We start from the raw sequence: 19,364 nt of genomic DNA, 5'->3' as shown, positions 1-19,364 counted from the left end.
GCCTCCCCCCTACCCGCGCGCCCAGGTGGCGTCGGCGGGGCCGGGGGCGGCGCGCGGGGGGCGGCGCTGTGCCGTGAGGGGCACGGGGCGGGAACCGCCGGGAGCGGGGGCAGGGTCTGAGGGCGCCGCGTTGGACCCGCGGGGCGGGAGGGGAGGGCGGATTGCGGGAGGCGCCCGTCCCTGCCACCGGGAAAAGGGTCGAAGGCCGGCGGTGTTTGGCCACCGCGGTGCGGCCACGTCGTGCAGCGCCCGCTCGGCAGCTGCCGAGTGAGCGACACGTCTGCCTGCGCAGGGCTCTGAGGCGGCGGCGCTGCCCGCTCGGGTGACACAGGGCCGGTCTGTGAGGCGGAGGAGGCGAAGCCTTTGGAGTCGGCTCAGGGGGCTGTTGGGTGCACTTCGCTGCTGAGGGTGAACGTACCCTTCCATTTTTGGCTGTCAGAAAACGGGGTGGTTGCTAACAGAAGGCTGATGCAGTAGGGTCACCTCCCGTGCTGTGAAATACATCACTGGCAGCACATAGATGGCTCTCGTATACCTCCTTACACTACCCGTGCTCGGGGGTGAGTTTGCTCAGTTACGCGAGGAGAAAGACTTCTTAAGGGTTTTATTATTTCCAAGGGGAGAGAGGATGCCTGTAGATCGTCTCAGTAGGACACCTGCAGAGAAGACGAAAGACCGGAAAGCAGAATTTAGCCCTTCTGCACCTATCACTTTGTGAACGTGTTCCCAAGCAGCCCTGACCATCTCATGGGATAATACAGAAGAGCTGCTCTATGGATGTGTAGCAGGGCCCAGGGAATGTAAGCCTGGCTCAGCAACTCTCTGCGGCTGGTACAGGGAGTACTTCGTACTTGAGAAACGCTGTTACTCGACGTAACTCCGTGGTGCTGAAGCATCCCTGCCTAATACCAGCTTTAGGAGAAATTCACTACCATGTAACTCGCTTGGAAAACTCAGATGTTTTTCTGGGAAGACAGTGCAAGGGACTAAACCCAATGGGAAATGAACACTAAGGATACTTGGCATTTACATGAAGCCCCGAGTTTTCAACACCCTGTGTAATGATTTAGGTGCTTAATCTTCTGCCCTCTGAGCCGGTTCGGTAATGACTACCTCTGTGAGGAAACAGGATAAAGTTCTTGCTAGTTAAAGACCTGCAATTAAAATACTTACCACTATTCTCCTTAACCCAGCAGGCTCTATTTAATACATGTATAAGTAAACACTATTAAGAAAGTCCTTTTATGTGAACAAGTCACAGCTCGATTGTGGTTAACAACAGTTTTTATTACAGAATTATAACATGTTTAAATTGTCTGGGCACAGCTATGGTGCAGATCAGAAAAAGATGGAGTTGCAGCTGTATCTCTGGATTTCCTTCCCTCCTAAGTTTGATACAGACTTTTCCCCATCATCTTAATGTGTTCTCTTAACTTCCTTTGTATTTCAAAGATGGGTTCAGAAAACAAAAACAAGTGGTAAGAGATGTGAAGTATTTTTACCCATCTTCCTAAAAAGACCTTGCCTCTAAATTCATCCAGAATGGCTAAATCATTCTACATGTTTCTTTGAAAACCTGTGGTTTCCCACTGCATGAATGCCGTGGTGTGCTCAATCCTGGCAGGAATACTTTAAGAAATTGATGTGGCAACTTCAACCGTTCATTTTAATCTTCGTTTCTTCTGTTCTGGATGCCTTCTTAAGAGATTATGTTGCTACCTGGGGTTGGCTGGGGCACCTTGGCTTAGGTTCTGTGAGCCATGGTGGCTATTTTTGATCCCCAGATAAGAGCTGGAAACCAAGAGGAGTTTCAGGAACCTGCCCTAAGGAAATAAAATAATTTAAAAGACCACATTTAGAAGAGTTGTACTTGAAGGAATTTAAACACCAGAAAACAGACAACTACTAAATAAATCTGGATTAGACTATTTCCAAACCTGTCAAATTTTATTATGGTGCTGTTAGCTTGACCTGCCAGAGAAATGCCAGAAAACACAGTTTCTCCACTATGACTTTCCAGTGTTTCTTCCTTGCCTGACTGGTTTGCCAAGACAAAAAGTCTGTCCCTGTACAGTGTAAGAGTTACACAACTCATAAATGGTCTCGAAAAGTCTCTCAGTGTTACTGTGCTGCTTCTGCTGTTCTTTACCTGCCCTTCTCAGTGATTATTTAGGGGTGAACAAATCTTACTTGGATCTAATTGACAGCCAGCTGTCATAGATCCTGATCCATGATTGGGAAGCCCAGGTATAGCTAATGTATATAATTGCAGGTGTCAGGGGAGTAATTGCAGCAATGTGATTGAAAGAGTGAAAGGAAAGTTGGGCACTGTGGGTTTTCTGTGGGGAGAAAACCCTCAGAGTTTTTCAAATTCTGAAATCCATGCACAGCTAGTTCACTCATATGGATTTGATCTGAGGAGCAAACAAAATAGTAATAATATTTACATATGACAGTTTCCCATGAAGTGCTTAGTAAGCCCTGAAAAAATGTATGAAAGAGGTTTCTAATTACAGATGTTATATCTTTGGTTGTTTTTGAGTAATTGTTTAATTTTACAGGGTTCTTTTTCCCTAAGAAAATTTGAAGAACACCTAGAAAGTGAATAACTCATCACTATATTCACACACAGTTCTTGTTCTGCTTCCTCATCTTCTGGATAACTTATCCATTAGGAGGTGAATGCCTCAACTCAGAGTTACACTGTTCACTTTTTCTTTTCAAACACTGCATATTACAGCCTCTGGAAAGAGGACTGAACTGAGGGAAAAGCACAGGGAGAGCAGATTTACGAACAGAAATTGAACTCTGACACCAGCCACTCTCATGGCTGAGGCCTATTTTCCATTGATTTTGAAGCTGAAGAAACATCTCTTATCACACAAGGACAGGCTACATTCGGGATAGATTAGGAGGTGGACTGTGTGTGAAGTAATGTAGGGATTTCTGAATACATTTGGAGTCTCAGAACAATCAATCAGCTCCATTGATTTGGGGTATTTTTAAACACAATGTATGGGATGCACTGACAATTTTGTTTTAAGCTGATACAGCTTGGAAACATTGATGAGGTCAGTGCAATGTTTGATGTCTTATTTCAAAATTGTACCTGCCCGAATTCCTTTACACATATTTATTTTATATTTATTTAAAGTTCTACATGTAGACCTATCTAAAATTGTTTAATATCATGTCTTATAATGAAGGACTGCTGAATTATTCAGGAATTTCATTAAAAAATTTGAAAATACAGTATGAACAGTCACGTAACAAAATTCATATTGGCCTACTGTGCTGGTTTGGGCTAGGATATTTCTCAGACTTATTGGTATGGAGCTCAATTTTTCATTGGTAAAAAAGCAACTGTTATTTCTTAGTCTTTATAAATGGTGTTTTTCATTTTAACTCTTGGGATAATCCTTGTAAAATGCTGTTGTGTTTACACGTACATACTGTTTTGTAGGATCAAAGTGAAGGAACCAGTGTCTCAAGCCAACATAAATTTTTTTAGCCATATCTGTTACAGTGTTGGTTTTTCATGGAAAGATTGGCTTCTGTAAAGGGCAAAAGCCGTTTAAGCAGTTGACATAGACGTTTATGGCGCCTATTCCATCCCAAAGTCCACCTCTTTATCGAGGAGGGAGAATGGTAAATACACAACCAAGTGTTCATGTGTCATAGCAGTGACCTGTGTATTTTAAATAGGCACCATTCATACCATTCGATGCCTTTTCTTCAGTGTGGTGTCGTAATGTAGAACTGCATCATTCACACGTAATGGGAAACAGATTGAGGTAGAGTTGTCATGATAATTAGACCTCTTCACTGGACAAAACGTGTCAGGGTTCAAAGTCACCAAAAGTCAGTCTGTCCTTGTCAGTAATTTTTTTTCTTCTCCTTTTTGGAGGGGTGTGTGTGAAAACTGTGTGCACACATACAGCTCCAGTTCTTTGGCAAGCAGCCATAGGAAGGAGTAAATTGTTGAGGTCCTCTGTGGCAAAATCCATGTTCATTTCAGTATTTGCCCTTTGTATTTTTCTATTTTTGATAAGGAAAGGGGAGGAAGTTGAGGAATACAGTCAGATTTTGCTTATCAGGTAGGATCATTTATATCAGCAACTCATCAGTAGCCTTTGCTGCTTTCTAATAAATACTACCTACAGACCTATTGCACAGCCAGAATTTTGATTGATTTGATGAATAAGGTGAGTTTTGCTGGGTCATTTCTGTTACTAACACTCACATTCACTGATACATGGTCATGGTATTGTCACCAGAGTCTACAAAACCTTTCCATTGGCTGAAGACATTCCTCTACCGGAACAGAACACCTTTTCTTTTCGTAGACAGCACAGCCTTTGTGTTACAGGGCCTTTATCAGAGAGAAGCCTGACAATATTTTTCTTTGGAATCTCAGATCAACAAATTCTCTTTCTCTAATTTTGCAGGTGCTCAGAGAATGGAAGGGCCTGTTAGGAGACTGAGCAAAGCCACTGGTACAGATAGCAAAAAACTCTATCTCATTCCCAGTGACATTGCTGTGGAGATGCCGAAGAGGAACACCAAATTCCAAACTTGCGGCAGCTACAACAGGAACAAAGGACGAGAAACTGACAACTTAATGGCATGAGGAAAAATGAGGAAAGAAAGCACTTGCTAGAAGGGCAACAAATAGTTTCCAGCATCTAAACTTTATGTGCAGATAAAAATTCTATAAAGACTAATTACAAGGTCCCTGAGCACTGACTTGTATAGTGGAGCACTTAAAAGTTATGACAGTGCATTTATAGAGTTTATTTTCACAGATTTCACTTTAGGTTTGGTCTGCCAAACTCTACTAGGTAGTTAAGACGAGGGTTTTGTTTAGCTGACAGAAGGTTTGATAGCCCTGCTCTTAAACATTTCCTTTTGTATGTTTTTAATGTCAATGAAGTTGTTTATTCAGACATTTTTTGTTCACTTAGTGATAAAGCAATGGCCATTATGCCAGAATTTTTGAAGAAGAGTAAAGCAAGCCAACCTGTAAGATCAGATATAACAGCATCCCATGCTCACAGAAAAGCACAGGCCAAGATTTATGTTTAATTTGACATGTCATCTAAAAAAGCAATCAACCCTTACCTGGTGGAAACCTTACAATGATTGTGGTGCTTTACAGCCGAAATGTATGGCTACCTAAGCTAAAGTTTTTTAAAGAAGAAGCACCACAGGCCTCTATAAAACCTCATAACATACAGACATGGTGGTTCCAAACCATTTTTCTAGCACCAGACCACCCCATATATCAGCAATAAACTACTCCCTAAAATGGCCTCATCTGAATGCATGCAGTCGTTCTAATTTTAGTCTTCCTGATTTCTTTTCAAAAGCATGGATGCTTCCCAGAAGTGTGAGTCAGCTCAAACCAACTCCTAGCAAAAGTTTACAAGATCCAAACCTTGTCAGAGTCCTCACTTTCAGTTTCTCAAATGAAATGAAGTAGGCTACAGACAAGTGTAAACTGTTGGTAGCATAAAAGGAAGTGTTGTCCTGCCTGCCAAACCCATGTTCTGTTTCAGCAGTGGCTGAGAACAATAGCTGATATTTCTCTGCAGGTCCCACATTGTCTGGGACTTGCTTCTAAAATAATGTCAGGAGAACGTAGATGAGGTTTACCCGAGTATGTTAACAACTGCTAATCCACAACTGCAAGCAATGCCACTGGTTCTGAATAAGGTTCCAGTTTGTCCTTTCAGTGATTGACTCTGGAAAACAGTGTTTTTGACATAAGCGTGACCAAATTCCTCAAGACCTTCAGAAGTGGAGTTATATTTCTTCTGGTGTTAAAACTTTTGGGAGGAAAAGTTATTGGCCCGACTTTTTCTGGGGGGAAGTACTCCCTGTGGTAGTGTATGTAGACAAGCCTTATTTGAGAAGAGACAGCCATATCCTTTTGGGAGTAATCTAGATCCTAGAGTGATGAGAGGAGTGTAATTATTGTGCATATAATAAATACATTAAGTATTTAAAGATTTGAAGGACAACTGGAAAGAAGAATGTAATTTTTGTGTTTTGTTATGTTTTCTTGATTGTACACATTAGTCTGAGAACATCTGAGGCTAGATTCAGAGCTTCTAATTCACAAGTGGGCTACACTAGATACCTTGCAAATCATTGGTTATTAAAACCTCTTTTCAAGAAGTAAATAATACTAAGAAATTAAAATAGGAGCCCTTGACCTGTGTTTTGCACTCACCTAGCAGGCCTGTGTATGGCTAAATAAAACAGGAGACACTGCAAAAGCAGGCTTGGTGCATATATATCCATCTGTTACCTCTGTACCCCTGTGTCTTCCTTTTGGTTTTGAGTCATGATCAGGACTAGGCTGAAACTGAGTGAGAAATCCATGTTCCAAAGAAGGAATGCAGTATTATAATTTAATGATCAGTTTGTTAAAATTGGAAACTGGATGGGCATTAGAAACAGCCTGGAGAGAGTCAGAAAGAGACGTTGTCTTTATCAGAGGTAAGTGTTTGGGAACTGTGCTGTTAAAATCTATGTTTGATGCAGTCTTGCAGAAGTAATCTCAGAGCCTAAACTTTTCCTCCAAAGGTAACAGCAACCATGTACTTACAGTAATTTGTGCTGAAAAGAGATTCAAGTATGCAGAGGTGCATAGCAGAGCTCAGACACAGCATAAAGCCTGTGCAGGACTACGAACTGTTGGAAGTCAGAGTAACCTGTTTCCTCCATTCCAGTGCCATTAGTGCCTGCAAAGAGGTGAAAAGCAGCACAAAGGTACACGAGTTTGTCTCCAGTGGGTCAGATACACTGCCAGTCCAACATCTTTATTGCAGAGGGATGTCACAGTCTGCTTTGCCTTGTGTGTGTTAACTTCTGTAGAGACCATGAAGATACAAAATCATGTACACCAGTGTTATGGAAGAGGCATTGGTACTCTCTGGAGATCGTGTTTTTCCCTGGTTGAAGAACCATTATGCTACAGTAGATTCATGGCACACAAGTATTTGTCAGGGAGATTTCAAATAATGCTGTATTCTTTATTTGTGCCCATCATAAAGTAATTACAACTCAATTAATGTGTAGAAGAAAATGAAGCAATGTAAGGATGTGGTTCTGCAGTAAGTCATATAAAATTTATGAATATGGGGTTTCCTGGCAGCTGAAATTTGATCTGTATTGGTGTGAGCACACGACTGCATTTTTACCAAATGAGCCAGAGCATATGTTACATTGTTTATTCAGGGTTTATGCCAGCTTTCTGTCAGTTGAGCTGGGTAAATTATGCCTGATCCAGCACAAAGTTAGAGTGGTACAAACAGACAGTGTTGCATCTGATAGGACCTCTCCTGGGACAAAATTATTTCTTCAAGCTATTTACTATCACGCAGAATGATAGCCTACCACCCTAATATGCTATAAACCCTGCAAAGACCTTAGAAAAATCTGTTTCAAGTCAAAGCTTGTCTATATCTGATTAGCTGGAAATAGACTGATGATTTTTTCCTCAGAGGTAAAGAAGGGGAGAGTCACAAATTCACATTATATTTTACATCTTAGCCAGGTACAGAAATGTTCCAGAATATGATTTGTATAGAAATCTTGAGTGTACTCATGTGTAAATGTAAATAATGAGGTGGGAAAAAAATTAGTCATAATGATAGTTAGAAACATAATTCTTGAAATTATTTGCTTAGGTTTGGGCCCATATTGTGAAAGGAAACAATTTGATTTTGTGTTTCCCACCATATTTCATCTTTTAAATATGTAGCTTCTATGTCATATTATGAATCCTTGACATTTCGTTCTGAAGCTGAATTGTCATGACAATAGCTGTGGGAAAGTGAAGATAGCAAACCAGAACATTAGAGTGTGAACCCAATGACTTTTGAGATCTAAGCTGGAGGGCCAAATCCATCAGTAAGTATATGCAAGTTTTACCAATTTTCATATAAAATAGGCTGAGGTCATGTAAGACTTTTGTTGGGATTTTGTTAATTTTCATTCAAATTTCCTTAGAATGTATTAACTTATTTTTGTCAGTGCACCATTGTCAGTCTTTGGCCAGGGATTGTGACTGAATGCAATGCAACATTCAATGACAGCACTGCTTAGCATTGTTTAGGCCACCCTGGCTACCTGTTTCTGCCTGCACCTGTACTGCAGTCTTTACTGGGCTAGAACAGCAAGTTTTGGGTGTTTTCTAGACTAGCCTATGGAACAGATTTAACTGAAGAGTAGCAGGGATTATGGCAGCTTGTGCTGCCCGCTGATTTTTTTCTCCAATCTGCAAAGTGCATGAAAACAAATGGAGCTGGGAACTTAGAGCAGACCTGGCAAAAGGGATGGCAGTGTGGAATAAACGGAAAGGAGTATTATCCCTGACAAACGTAAGGTAAGAACATACCTGTACCTCCATCCCAGGCATAAGTTAAAGTAGGAAAAGGTATCCTGGAGCAGATGCAGTCATATGGATACAAGAACACTTGGAAAGTACAGCATGTACTGGGGGCTGTAAGTCCCATTTGTTGTGGTATGACTACATCTATACCAATGGTGGTGGTATAACAGTGTGAATAAAAGTGTCCTCCTAATTGGGAGAGTGATGCTAATAAAAGTTTTCCAGGTACAAGACCCCTAAAAATTAGAATCAATAATCAATAAGCAACATACTCATCTAATGTAAACATTGCACACCCCAAATTAAACAAGAAATCCTGTTATGCAGGTCTGAGCTTGTAGAGCTGTTACTCTACTAAGCTAGCACTGTTGGAAGAATGAAGAAGTTACTTTTTTAGAAGTTGAAGAGCCATTTTATTTCCCTGCATGCATTTTGGTGAACTTTCCAAAATCAGTCTTGCACAGCTGAAGCATCTTTAGCGTTCTTCCATTACTACTTCTTCTACCACTATTACTTCTTAAAAGCTTATGTTTGTTCTCCAAATGGGACCAGATTGTACTGAGAAATTGGTATTTTTAACACAGTTTTCTGTGGAGGAATAACCTGGGCTCCTGGCAGTGCACCACTATTCAACTCCTACAAAACACTCCCATCACTCACTCCAGACACAGGCTTGGACTCCAGACCATTCTGATGTAATCTGCACCAGCGGTGCTGTTTTAACTGCAATCACATTACATTATATGCAAGTACTAAAGCTGTACAAGAAAAGAAGTTCAAACACCCTTTGGGGTTGAATTTTGCAAAAAGCTCATCAGCAGAAAACACTTCCAAGTGAAAGTTGATGAAATACACTGTTAAGGTCTGATGATACATAGCAATTTGCTACATATGAGGATACTTAACCCAGAAAGTGATTTATATATTTGACTTCTACCTGCAAGAGAAACACCTGCTGTGCTGTTTGTGATTCCAGTGCACTTGGGATGAAATGGATCCAGCTGCTGTGCAGCAGATATTATAGAGGCACTCTCTTAGACAGGCTGTTGTGGATGCTCACAGTCTCAGGACTGACCACAAATCTTGAAGTAAAGGAGCTACCGAAGATTATTGAGTATGGCTGACCCAGATGCTCCAAGAGGATCCAATCTCCTTGAATGATAAGGCCTGTTAATTTGGGGTAAACCAGGTGGGAATCAGAGTCATGTGAAAAAAGAAACCCATGCATGTGATCTCTCCTGATGCATTTTCTTATGGAATAACAGCAAATTTGTGTAACACCACACTCTAGGAGTCAGAATTTTCCTCTGCCACTTCTGTGCCCTTCCCATGAATGCTATGCTGAACTCCTGCATCTTCTTGCTCTTTGTGTAGGAAAGGCAAAAATACAGGGAAGACTAGAATTCAAACTTTTGGAGGCCACTTGTGAATTGAGCTTGGTGACAGGCCCTGGTGCAACATTGCATTAGAGCAAAAGATGTGAAGATATCCAAAAGGAAAACTCACATGTGCTGGGCCTTTATCAGAATTCAAAATAAACAGGATATTTTGAAAAGACATTGACAATTTACTCCTCCATTTTGGTCATGGACAATATGGAAGAGAATAGTTAGTGGGATGTGACTACACACCTGTGGGAGAAATATACCAGGGGATTTTTGATATGCAGAGACTTGATTTCTCAGGAATGGATGTAGCCCTGTGTTCCTCTACCTTCCTATTTCCCTTCCTCCCATCATCCCTATTGCTATCTGGTCTTCTCTCAAAGAAATACTCTGGCTGTACGCTGCACTGTAGAAGAATTTATTAAGAGCCATTTCTCTTACCATTGTAAGACATTGGTGTAAATATGATGCTGTGTGCACATAGTATTTATTTGCTTTAATTCCTGGTGCTCTTAACATGTCATGTGTAGAGGTTTTGTATAGGTCTAATTAGCCTTTTTTAGATACAAATCTGTAAAAACCCCATAGCCCTCACATTGCACTAGTGGGGCAAAATGCACAGAAACATTTTACACGATTTATAATTATATACAATTATTATAATTGCTATACTGTTAACTCCCAGTGTGCTTAGAGCTCATTGCACAGCGATGATAATGACACACCTAACTTAGGATTTGCCCACAGATGATAGAAAAGGAATTCCCCCAAACAAAAAGTGCTTGGAAAGGCTCTAATGCAAGGCAAAACCACTTTCTGATTTCCTGGGTAGGTCTCTTAAGGTCTTCCAGCCTTACAGAAAATAAGAATAATATTGTTCTTGTAATTTATTTTACTTCTTTTTCGTGTTGGAAAGGTAAGTTAAGGCCTTTTACCTATCCTTATCCTTCTCAGTGTTTCCTGAATTGCACTTGAGGCCTTGCTTCCCCGATGTCAAGGCTTGCCATGAGCTCTGTACTAAGAGATACTAAGAAAGGGTGAGAGCATTTCCTGTGCTACAAACAAACTCCTATTTCCCTCACTGCTCTGATGCAACTACTAGCAGTGTCAGAGCTATGGATATTTCCTTCATTTCCAAAGCACTTGAAATAAGAGGTGGGAAAAGACATGTGATCTCCACTATCAGGAAGGAGGCTCAAAACCCAAGATCAAAACCTTTGTTACTGTTAAAACTGAAAATTGGACAGAACTCTTCACCTTCCAGGTATTGCTTCTAAACACTGAGCTTCTCCAGCCACCTGTGTTATCAAGTGCTTACCTGTCATAGTTTAGTGGGGAATTAAAAGTAAGGGGGTTTTTTGGTGACCTTATGAGCTTGAGGAAATGGATAAGTGATAAAAAGGATAGGCTGAGGCTTTGCTTTTTTTAGCTGCTCTTTTGGATTGTTCCTGAGCATTACCCGGTTCAAATCCTTGAAGCCTCATCAGTCATGCACATGGCACTCCTTGGTGACAGAATTGCAGAATAATTTAATTTGAAGGGATTTAATAATTTAATTTGAAGGAATCCTGGAGGTCACTTGGTCAGTCTCAGACCAGAGCAGGACCGTTTGAGATCAGATTGACTGGGGCCTTGTCCTGCTGAGTTCTGAAGAATGGAGAGTCAAGAGACACCTTTGGACAACCTGCTCCAGTGTTGGACTAACTTTATTTAGATTTTTTTTTTTCCCCACAATAGCTGTTCTGTCTGTCCTACAATCCATCTGTCCTACTATCCAGTCTATGACCAAGACCATTTTTAGGAAGTAATTTTATCGCTTCAGAATCTGCTGCACTTGTCTGTTCTTCAGGTCCTGGACTCTGATGTTCAGGGAGCACAGCTGGCAGGAAATCTCAAGTCAGGACACCATAGAGTTATCTTGGGAATCCTTCTGGACCTTAAAGCCAGAAAGGATTTTGGACAGGGCTTTGGATGAGACCTTAGGATAACTCCCACTGAGCAGCTGAGCTAAGGAGCACCTTTTGCTAAAGGTAGTCAGGAGGGTCAAGGTTTGCACTTTGGTGGAACCCAAATTTGATATGTGTTACTTTTGTTTCCCTGCTGGTGGTTTCCAGTCAGGTGCTAAGAACACTGTCGTTTCTCCAATCCCTGCTCTGCTCCCAGAAAGGCAGGCAAATTCCCTGACAAACACTGCTAAAGGATTTCTGGTGCCTCAGCTTACTGCAGTACTTGAAGTTGTGGACCACAGCCCTGTAACTGGCCAGTGCACATGCAAGTAAGCAATGCCAGGCTGGACAACAGTAAATGTATTCCATGCACACTTTTGCCAGCAGCCTCCTGTTTCCAGGCATTGCCAGGACCCACCTCAATTGCCAGCTACTTGTTCCTGAAACCCTTTCAGCTGTGCCAGCACAGCTGTATGTGTTTATGTTTGGGAACTGGATGATGAGACTGAATCAGGTTAAACTGAATAACAGTGCTTTTCCTTCAGAATTTTTCTCTAATACCTGTTATATCCCCTAGACCTGATTCACAGGGTGACCTTAACACACAGTTGTGTTGATAAAAGTCATATGGCTCTTGGGAGAACAGGACAGGCAGCAAGGAGGGAAAAATGGTTGGAAGTACCTTAAGTCAATACTGCTGCCAAAGGCAATGTGTCTCCAAACTTACAGCCTTGTGATGCTGCTGCTGACAACTGAGCTGAGCTATTGCTGTTGTGTCCATCCTACAGTGAGCCTCTGCAATGCTGCCACATCCATGTACTCATATCAATTTGCTCATCAACAGTGGTAAGCTAAAGATTAAATTTAAAGAATGTAGTGGAAAGGGATCCCTCAAATATTTGTGAAGTTTTTAAAAAGGAATTCCTTCCTCTTTACAAGCACGTTACTGCTGAATTTGCAGAGCAATGCTTTTTGCAGTTGTGGAATAGAATCTGAATTAGCAGTGTATTTAAAACTGAAGTCCTCATTTAAATTTTTATGTTAATTTTAGTCTTCCACTGATGTCACACAAGTGTACAGCAGGAGTAATTTTACTGAAATCACAGGCATTTCTGTGTCCCTTGTGAAGTAATTTCTACCTGTGTAAAATGCATGTGAAATGCTACTAAATCAAGTCAGCGTTTTTTACTGTCTTGACACCCATATTGCAGTGATGTAAATTGTTGCAATATGAGGCATCAGTGAATAAAATTGCACTAGAATAAAAGTCTTGTGTCAGAATTTGATCCCATATAAGTGTTTTGTACTGTTGTTTTAATGGAACATTGCAAAATTGAAAAATCATTAGTAGTCCTGCCAATGCTTTAGCATTTAAAAGGTCCTATTTTCTATTTCCCCGTAGTCCCTTTATGCCACTCCATTAGTTTAAAAAGGCTATAAAGAGAGAACATTTAGCCACTTGGGAATATTTTCATTTCTGTGTTACTCTTGCCTTTGGCATAGTGGATATGTTAGGTTGTGGCTGAGGAGAAAGGGTCACGGCTGGCCCGCCCCCTTGTTCCAGCTATTCTTGGCTGCTGGAACAGCTCCTGGGGGCCCCAGGCTGCCAATTGTACTAAAATTGCTGGTAGCCTTAAGACTATTCAAGGAGTAATTAGCTACCAAATGTGGGTAATTGTGACAGAGTCTAGCTAATACTGCTTTTGTCTAACAGACTAATTAAAGGCTGCACATATGAAAAGAAGAGGAAAAAACACTCTTCTTTTAAGGAAAAGAATTATTAAGAAAGAAAATTTGATCTAGTATTAAAAACGAAAGAGTTCTGTTTCTTCTAGCAGGATCTTAGAAGTTTTTGATAATTAACCTTGGAAAACAAAGCACAACTTCATTCGTAGATGAAATGCTTCATTGTGGCACCCTTTCATACTCTTTTTTGATTTCATTTAAAAAATATATATTTTTTGTAAAAGCATTGTTCAGTGCAAGAATGTTTAAAAATTATTATTATTATTGCCTATAAAAAATCAGGAATTCTATTTGTGCTATCAGACATAGTTTGAATTTAAAGAAGCCCAGCTGGAGATATGTCATTGTGGGTACCTCTGATCTGTTCCTCCCTCTGTACAAAATAGGATGGGGAAGGGGAATAATCACCTGCTGGTCTGGCAAGACTACAGCCCTTCATGCATCAGTAGAGCTGCGTTTGCTGTAGTTTGTACCTGTGCTCCTCCCCTCTGCTGCTCCTGCAATCAGCTGTGAATAGTTCCATTCCAACCCATTTATGGAGTGTGTGTCTTCAGTGGCACTTCGATATTTGCTAATACAATCATAAAATCTCACATCTCAGCTAAATTTTCTATGCCTTTAGCTGTGCTGCAGGCAATAGCAGGTTTCTGAACTGCAGGAGTCCCATCTATAGCTGATTATATTTACTCTTTCTCTACTCTGAAGTAGATCACAGTTATAGAAGTGGACAACCAGAATGAGCAGCAGATTGAAAAGCAAACAGCTCCCTTTCCTTCCTCCTGCCCAGCTAAAACAGATTATTTTAGAAAACAATTCCTCGTGTTCTGAGATGCTGCAGTGTCACTAATACCCTCTCAGCCAGCACTTCCCAGCCACCAGCAGCCACCTGGCCACCTTGAACAGTCTATTTCTTTCTCTTTGATCTGTACAACGTGTCTCAGATACAGCAAACAACTTACAGTGTCCTGCCTTGTGAACTGACCCACATATGCAAACATTCTGCAAAGTTCAAATCAGACTGAATTCCGGACATTTTACAGGCAGGAATAAAAGTGTTACCTCATTATGGCAGCTGCAATAAAACTGCTCTTTTATAGCCTGCTTCAAAGAGCAGCTGATACAGCCTTGTCTCCCTGTTTAAATACCTTCTTACTCCATGTTCTGAAAGTGGATTAGAAATAACATATTGCAACTGCTCTTCACCATCCAGAACAAAAGGCAACAAAGCTCTGTAACTGACTGCAGACTTCAACTAGAATGGGCAGTTTATGATTGTCTTGCTGGGGATCAGCAGAGTTTGTGGCTAATACTTGCTCTTTTCTCCTGTATCCTCTCTACTGATTTGCACTTGGGAGTTCATCTAAGTGAGATGTTCTGCCTTGGTGTGAGAGTTCCTGTGGATATAGGAGGACATGGTAGCTCTTTGAACTAAAAATTTGGATGACTGAATGGCAGCTCATGAAAAGGATCTTTGGTAAAGAGCAGCAGTGATACTGGTTTAACAGGACAGTCCAATCTGAAAGAGTCTTGAAGTGTTGACTGCTTTTGAGGCTGAGGATAAAAGTTCTGTGCATGATGTCTATGGAAAGATGTCAGAAGGCCCATGACACAGGGTTTCAAGCAGTCTCCTTGTTCACAATCTTTATAACAGCAATTCTCTTCTCCTTGGTATTAACAATTGGAAGCATCTTAAAAACAAAAGGCAACCATTGCAGCCCAAAGGAAGGGAAAAAGGTAGAAATTGCTCTGTAGCCTCATCACTCTTTTGTACAATTCAGGAAAGAAGAACCCAAAAAATAGGAACGGCGATGTCTGTACCTTTTCAAAAAGTCTGACAGTTGATTGTTGCAAAATGTGGAATATATAAAATTTTCTTAAGAAAGGATGTTCTTATATGTTTGATCTTTGTATACTGTCAAGCCTAAATAGCAAAAAAGGAGATTAAAACTCTGAAACAGGTAGCAGCTAGCAAGATCTAAGTGATGTCCAGGTGTTACAAAGACAAATTACTTGTTGGTAGAATTGCCTTGTTAAGGTTTAGGGCTGGAGATGCTTCAATGATTTCATACCAAGCTTGGAAAGAAGGATGTACCACTGATAGAGAACACAAAGAATGCAGAATTTAGGGGCTACAAGGATGTTTGGCAGAACCCCCAAGATACGGAGGAAACTAATAACTCTAACTCAGCAATTGTGCTATAATCAGCTCCAACTGGATAAAAGGTAATTCTGGCAGGGGTAAATCTGTGGCCAACCCATGGACCACCAACCCAAGAAACCCACTGACCCAAAAAAAGAGAAAGAGTGAGCATGCAGACTGATTAGAAGTGAGAGAATAATTAACCCATGGAAGATAGAGTGCTAATTAATAAGAGAACTATGTAACTTGTAGCCAATGAACACTAACCCCTTTGTTTGCTAAAATGTGTAAAATGTAAAAAGTTTTGGTAGTTGGTGTGCTTCATTTGTGGAATATCACTGAGCACCCAGGCTTGTGCAACTCTGAAATAAATAATCAATGTCCCTTTCAAGTGTGCAATTTTTGGCTTGTTGCACACCAGGGTAACAAATCCAATTTCTGTGGACAATGATTTAAGCTACATTTTAGAAATACCCGTCATTGTTCATCTTTATTCACATAACTTTGCAGAGATGGAAATTGGGGCTTCTATATGACTGCTGCCTTGCAGTAGAGACTGCAGACTTGATAAAGTAAATTAATGTGAAGTAAATGAAATTAATAATATAATACTTGATAAAGTAAAATTAATAATAAACATGCAGGTTCCACCTGGATGCATGAAAAAAATCCAGACTCTTAAAATTTTAGAAGACAAATCTGTGGTTTGGATTGGGGTTTTTGTTTGGATTTTAACGGACAGTAATTAGTGGCTCACATATGAGAAAGCTGAATCTTTTTTTCCCCCTTGTTCATCTCTGGAGCTGTGTTTCCCATACCTACAGTTGGGCATCATGTCATGAGGATGAGTTCCTTCTTTGTTTCTTTTTACATTAAAGGATTAGTGTTCATACTTTCCATCTTACCCAATGAGCCTGGAATTCCCTATTCTCTTCAAGTAGCACAACTTCAAGTATTACCAGTGCCTGACCATTCCCTTTACTCCGGCCCTCATCCAAGAGCAAAGTGTTAGCCTGATGATCAGAGCACAGAGAGGTGTGTGTTTGACGGCATTTGGCCAAGGAAGAAATTAGGCCAAATTTCCTGCCTCTGACCAAGGATTAATACCATTGTGTAAAGTGGAGCTTTATCACCACAAGCAGATCCTTACAAACAGAGATGGAGGACAGGACAGGACGGCTGCTTTCCATGACTGTGCAAACAGACTGCCTTCAGCTGCCTGCAAGACCACAGGTACAGGCTCTAGGTATTTCGAGGGAGAAGTGTTTCTTTATTTTTAGATGAAATAGCATTGCCACTCCAGTTTATCTAAGTAGTCTGGCTACAGAATGCTGCTATATTTAGAAGTCACTTAATGCAAGAACAGCATCTTACAAAAAAAGGTCACAGTATATTCTCCGTTCTATTGGTACTGAGTTCTATTATTTATGCTAAACCACTCTTTTTAATTACCAAACAATTGAGTGTACGTTTTCTCTATGTAATTGTGGCCTCCATTTCCATCAATATTTGTCTCAAATGTACCTATAAACACCATTCCACTGATTTTCAGAGTCATCATTAGCTCTGAGCTCATCCAGCGGCTCTGAATGGCGGAAGAGGAAATGCATCCTGGTACATGAAATTAGAATACATATTGGTACATACCAATGCATATTGGTACATGAAATTAATACCCTGCATTGTCCTGCCCACTCCTTTTCAAGGAATCCATTCCCTTATTAGTGTTGGATTGGCTGGCTAATGAGGGTGGATTTATGGCACGCAATCTGCACATTAGCAAGCACTGCAAGACTTGCAATTTTAAGGGGAAATACACTGTGTAGCACACTTCCACATCTGATTTTCATAAGTTTAAATAAAGAACCAATTAATAAGAAGACATACCTCATTGTAAAGCAGTGAGGATCAAAGTCAGGCATGGATAGCAGGGACACAGGACAAGGAGTCACTGAAGAGCAGCAAAATAAGGGTAGGGTTACCCTGGGTCAGGACCTGCTTTGTTGTACCGATGAGCTCAATTGGTCAGCTCTGGATACATATTAGATAGTGGGGAGATAAATCCATTCTTACCAACTTCTGGCTTTGGAATTTGATTATGCATAAATAAAAGCAGCTGTTCTCTGGAATAGAATCAATTTTTTCTTCTGTTTTTCAGGAGTTGCAAATTACTATTTTTCCTTTCAGATTTCTTCTTTTTCCTTCACATTTGCATGGGAATTTGCTTTCAATGAGAAAAGGTTATGTGTGTGTGGGGTATCAGAAATTAAAGTCTGAACTGAGTAGAAATGTGTTACAGAACACACGGAAACATGTCCTGATAGTCATTATGCCTTTAAAAAGCTAATCTGAAATGTCAGGAGATAAGAAACAATTATCAGCATGAGTGTATGTAACCACTTTGGATGTGCAAAAAAAAATTTAGCATGAGGTTTAGACATTCCAAATGTCAGGGTTGAGCACTGTGAGCACTATTGTCTTGTTACTTCCTCAGAATGGCATGCACAAATGCCCAAAAATCAAAGCCAGATCTCTAAATTTTAAGAATATGCTACTAATTTTTTTTTTGTTGTTTTGTGTCAGAGAAAGTACATGATGTTAATTAAGTGAGGGGAATTCATATTGAATGTCATATGTCGTCCACACTTGCAGTGTTCCAAGCTGTGCTTAGCCTGTGCTGCGACTTAATATACGCAGTGGCTTTGCACAGAACAGGTGGGAATCCACAGGCCTCAACACAGAAAAACCAGGCAGCCTTGGCAACAGTTTTCCTGATATTTGTCATTTGGCTGTAACAGGACACATTTGCTATTACACTTTCAGGTGTATAGTAACAGGAACTGATTGGTTACTAATTTGAACAATTTCAGTGGTGCATCCAATGCAAATAAACCAATTTACCAAACAATCTGTGAGTAAAAAGGTTCAGAGCTTTGCACCAGCTTTGTCATTTGTGAGCCTAACAGCTAATTGCCTGATAGAGCTCTACTTAAAAGCAGTATTATAGCTATAGATACTTACTTCATATTTCCTAACCAGCGTAGACTGAAAAAATTGCCCTATCAATAGAATAATGAGATTATTTTGCAATTCTTTGGGTTTAGAATTTTAGACAAATATTCTATTTATAGAAGTAAACAGTTTGGTATTTAGTGGTTCATGCAGAATAAGAAATCACTTAGATTTTCTGTCTGAAGGAGGACCACTCCTAAACTGAGCTTGTGTCTCTAAGCAACTTGAATTGTAACATGTAATTTAGAAGTGCTTTAAAAATCTAATTCATGTGAGCCAGTCCCCCATTATATACCCGGTATCATGTGTGTGCCAGAGGCTTGATAGACCAGTAAGGCAGATGATTCACCTGATTTGCTTATGTAGGTGGTTAGATTAGTGGTACCAGTAATTCCATAGGCTCTGGCTACATCGCCCTGTGTCATATTAGAATGCTGCCTCACCCATTTTACTGTCCTAGCTTGGAGCTGGCAGCTCCTGCTGCCACCTACCCTGGAAGGAACTCTGTGACCTAATCTCTGTATGGTGGAAGATTCCCAGTGCCACAGCTTAGCAAAGGCTTCCAAATCAACACTGGTATGGGAAGATTGCTGTTTGTTTGGTCTGGTGTGATTAAAAGTGGACCAACACCTCGTTCCAGAACAAGGTCAAGAAATTAAAGGAGGTCAGAACAAGCCAAGAATAGCAAGTTATGCTCAGGGGCTTCGCGGGGGGAAGCATTTCTGGCTGAGGTA

The 19,364-nt window shown here is 40.6% G+C and overlaps 2 long non-coding RNA genes across 2 annotated transcripts; one reads left to right on the top strand and one right to left on the bottom strand.

The window, feature by feature from the left end:
- Positions 1-170: 170 nt before the first annotated feature.
- Positions 171-4,724, top strand: LOC121674304. The gene is made up of 2 exons (XR_006019533.1): positions 171-408; positions 4,449-4,724. It is a non-coding gene; the product is annotated as an uncharacterized LOC121674304 (long non-coding RNA).
- LOC121674305 lies at positions 590-17,879 on the bottom strand. The gene is made up of 2 exons (XR_006019534.1): positions 17,506-17,879; positions 590-656 (listed from the first exon to the last, which is right to left on the bottom strand). It is a non-coding gene; the product is annotated as an uncharacterized LOC121674305 (long non-coding RNA).
- Between the last annotated feature and the right edge of the window lie 1,485 nt (positions 17,880-19,364).

The sequence above is a fragment of the Corvus kubaryi genome, unplaced genomic scaffold (assembly GCF_017639235.1).
Source record: "Corvus kubaryi isolate FWS band 111438036 unplaced genomic scaffold, C.kubaryi_AGA036_p1.0 67, whole genome shotgun sequence".
Lineage (NCBI taxonomy): Eukaryota > Metazoa > Chordata > Aves > Passeriformes > Corvidae > Corvus > Corvus kubaryi.
This window is presented reverse-complemented; position numbering and strand designations above follow the sequence as displayed.